Genomic DNA, 4,606 nt, shown 5'->3' with positions numbered 1-4,606 from the left:
AGTCACACAAACTAAACGGAACATGGTAGGGTATGAGAACACTCACACTAGGGTGTGAGAACCAGGAATTGGGGGTCTCTGGGTCCAGCTTAGAGACTGGTTACTGCAACACCCATGAAACTGGACAGTTTTGATTGGTGATGTGTGTGCAGTGAGAGGTTGGTTTCCTCCTCTTGTGCTTTCTCTGGTACTATTCCAGTCCTGGGACATAAACAACACTGTAAGTGGAAACATATGCATCACAACCTCTCTTGACTAAGCTGCCCTTATTTTCTGCACATTTTAAGCACAATTTAGCAAAGTCTATTCTAAAACTCTGCTTATGTCTTAGAGTTGAGGCTTTCTCTTGGAACCCTAATTCTTTGCAGGATTCCTGGGTGTCTTTGTTGAAAAGATGCCACCACATCTAATTTAGTTGGTTATTCACAGGTCTCTGACTCTGTGTGAGAACTCTGAGCATGTCCATGCTGCAGCAACCTGACCCTGGCAGGAGAGTATGAGCATATAGGAGGCCACAGGATAGGAGGCATAGGTGTCACCTCACAGCCACTGGCACTTGGTAATTCTAGGAGGTTCTCACTATGTCCCCTGAATGCCACTCACCGAGTTATTTTCCTGTTTCCCTTATCCTCTGTGCAGGAGCCATTGTATTCACTCAGGAAAGAACAGGGAGTTAGAGGCGAAAATGACTCGCGTAAGATGAAGACATAAGCAGCTTCTTTTCACTGGTGAGATGTGAGGGCTTCCAGAAGGTATTTCTGTTCCCAAGGCTGTCATCCCAACACAGAATTCCAGAAGCAGAGACTGTGGGACTATGCGCTCCTCCATTCAAAATCCCTCTAGCTAGCATTGAGGAGAAGGTATGCTTCCCAAGAACAGAAGTTCTGTCAGAGCTGACTTTTTTCAATATCCCCCATCTTCAAACATCTGTGACAGACTTATTAAATGTTGGGCAAATAGTTCCTCCCTTGAGAATAATAAGTCCTTTCCTGTGTTCAAAAGTCTGTTTCAACTACCAGTGCCTCAGGAATACTAACACATCAGTCATTGTACCTTAGCACTCATGAAGTCTCTCAAGTAGAAAGTACTTTTGTCCAAGTGTTGGCGTTGCTGGAATAAAGCTGTCAGGCAATGTGGAGACGGAGATTCAAGATTTAATTTGGGCTTCCAAATACAGGCCAGCCATCACCCTCTAGAAAGTGAGGCTCGGAGCAGTTACAGAAACTAGATTTATACACTGCTGGCAAGGAACGGAAACTTAGTTGTTAAAGAGATAATATTCTTACAGTGGGCCCTGCGATGTTTGTCAAGTCTTAACAAACCATATGACCAGCATCCTGGTCCTGTTGCAGATGGTAATCAGTTTTTTTTTTTTAAAGATTTATTTATTTATTCATACAGAAATGGGGTACAGGCCAGAGATGTGGAAGGTGAGAGGATTCACCAGAGACAGAGCAGGGAGCAGAACTGGCAGATCTACGAAGTACACTGCTGAGGGGAGCAGCGGGTGGGTCAGGAGAGGTCTGCCACGTGGATCTCCTCCGGGGCAGGCGGGGATCGAACTCATGCGGAAATGGCTTAAGCTTCTTAGTGCAGTGCTTTAACCCGCTGCGCCACCAGGGAGGGCCCAGATGGTAATCAGTTTTACAAGTTTTTTTTTTTCCCTTTTACAGCAAAGTTATTGGGGGAATTTCCTATTGTAGCAAACAGCAAGCAGAATACAGAAGCAAAATAGCATTAGCTTGCTTCCATACAGGTCCAACACCAGTTTTGAGAAATACTTGGATGGACATAAAGAAAGTCAAGGCACATGCCTTGAAGGACCCAGTAAGCTCTTTTGTCAGTTTGGTTTCTGTTAGTTACATGAATGAGCTAGGGGAGAGCTTGAGTATGATGCCATCCAAGCAGGTAGGATGAAAAAATGTTTCATCTATCAATAGTAGGCAGTCTTGGCATGAGTCTCAACATAAACGCAATGGAAAAACCCCAATCTCGTATTGCCAACCACTGACAAACTTTGTAGCTTCTTCCAGTTCCCTCTCTGTTCCACAGACAGAGTCTGGGGCACATGCTAGCCTTGAGTAGTTCCATTTCCATTGTATGTGTGTATTTATGTAATATCAAAATATCTTACTCTGTGATTTTCCTTTTTATTCTCTTGATGGTGTCTTTTGATGAAGGAAGCCTCTTCTTTTTCAGGTTGCCAGTTCATCCATTTCCTCTTTATTCATAGATATTTTTGTATTCTCTTTAATACATTTATCCCTACTGTAAGACTATAAATATGTTTCTTCTATAAATCTGTTTTTACCTTTTATATTTAGATACATTAGGTCATGATGAGTCTGCAAATGATTTCTGTGTTGTAAAGTTCAAGATCAACTTTGTTTTCCAAATGGATGTCCATTGACCCATCTCCATTTCTTCAAAAAGTACATCCTTTCTCCCATTGATCTGCAATGTCACCTTTGTTATAAACCAAATGAGTATGTGTGTGTATATATATATGTGTGTGTGTGAGTGTGTGTATTACTCTCTATATATATTTCTATATAGATACATATCTATGCATATATATTATATATGTGTAGATACATATATGTATATATATGTATGTGCACATATACATCTATCTATATAGATATCTATATATAGAGAGATATAAATATATGTATCTATATATATATATAGAGAGAGAGAGTATAATTTTAGCAATAACTATCACCATCTCCCCATCATACATATAAACACACTGTGGTAACATAGTAAAATTTACTTATTTATTGTAAAGTTCTACGAGTTCTGACACAGGCCTACAGTTTGAAGCTATGGAAGTTTTAGGAAGGAGCGCACTTCACTTCACCAGTCTGCTGTGGAGGACATATTGACATGTTTATGCCCAGGCCTAATGTAAAAGGGATGGGAAGCTGAATTTTCAAACAGGCTCTTCCCTTTGTGAGATAGCATGAATGCCGAATGCTGTCTCATACAACCTTCCAATCAAGCAACTACAGCTGGAAAAAAATTAATCTCTATTGCTTGTGTAGAAAAGTCCTAGAGGGAATAAGATCGGCTAAATTTGCATCATTTTCTTGTTTTACTAATCACTATGGCAAAAGCGATGGAGTAGGTCTGTTGGACCAAGCCTGGGTATTCATTTTCCAGGGTCCATAATGGACAGTGTTAATTCCACCAGAGTCCCACAAAATGGGTACCAAGAAAAAGATAAGTTCTATCAAGATAAGCAGATAAGGTGTGCTGCACAAAAACTAAAGCGAAGCAAAATATCACTATAAAATGTAAGGAAGGAAAAGGAGAAAGGTAATCACTCGATATGGAAATTCCAGAGGCCCTGGGTGTTGCGAATAAGATCTATGAGGGCAGGGTGGCAGAGAGAAGCCACCTTGCTGGGGAGTGAATGGGTGGTGCAGGAGGGGTGAGTCAGTGGAGCGGGATGGGCATGGCGAGAATGGATGTCACTTTCAAGATGACTGGCTGTGAAGAGCACCAGTGTCTTGACTTGAGTTCCCCATAAAGGTAATCCTGGAACAAAGGTTTGAGAGCAAGTAGTCTATTGAGGAAGAGATACCAATAAACATCTGTAGAGGAGAGAATAGTAAGGGAAAGAAAAGAAGGAATTCCACAAAAGCTGTATTAATGAGCAGGTTGCAACTGTGGACGACTGCAGTTCAATCCTGCCGATAACCGTCATGGCTAGAGAGGACAACTGGGAGAAGGGGTACTGGAATGCAAGTACCCCAGCACTTCTGCTCAGTTTCTCCTCTGAGAGGTCTTGTCACAGTCCGTGAATATCTCCAGGTGATGGCAGAGCTGAAGCTTTTGTGTGCAAAATGGGCGAGTTCCCCGCTCCAGAAAATATAGGCAAAAACAGGAGAGAGGGGGGAGCTTTTAAACGTGCTGATACGTGAGCAGTGAGAAGATGAGGCAAGACTCCAGAATGTTCTTTCTCTAAAGAAGAGTATAAATGTGAGGCGCATTAGTGATGTGGGTAATTTATGAGGCGAATTAGGGAAATCTGAGTCAGTCTTGTGCCCCTCAAATGAACCAAAAACTGTTTCCTCAAAGGAAATTAGAGTGGGATATCAAAACCAAAGGGTCTTAAAGAACCACTCTGTCCCTCTCCTAAGGGGAAAAGCGAATGGACCAATTCCAATAGATGAGGACGCAGAGCAGAGGCCAGGGTCCGCACCGTTTTGTTTCACCCCTCTAGGTCAAGCGCCGCCAGGGAGGTCTCAGCAGGTGAAAGGAGCATTCGACCCATCCTAAACCAACAGCCACCAAAACGCTCCGGATTCTCGATTGCCCTTAAACAGCAAATGAAAGGAAATGCAACTTGGAACCAGATGGGGCCTTGAAACTTTTTGTCTTCATCCACCAAAACGTCATTTTGAAATAGCAGGTAGAAGACCCAGCGCGAGCCTAGCAGAAAGGGATCTTCGCTGGCACCGCCCCTCTGGCCTCGAACCGGAGCAGTAAGGCCGCGCCCAGGTCTCCCGCCCCGGACCACGGCTAAGGCCACGCCCCCGCCGGAGAACCCCCACCCCCCCAAACCCAGGCCAGCCCGGGGGGCCTCTGGAGGGTGCAG

The sequence above is a fragment of the Condylura cristata genome, unplaced genomic scaffold, assembly GCF_000260355.1.
Source record: "Condylura cristata isolate star-nosed mole 26May11 unplaced genomic scaffold, ConCri1.0 scaffold00020, whole genome shotgun sequence".
Taxonomy (NCBI): Eukaryota; Metazoa; Chordata; class Mammalia; order Eulipotyphla; family Talpidae; genus Condylura; species Condylura cristata.
This window is presented reverse-complemented; position numbering follows the sequence as displayed.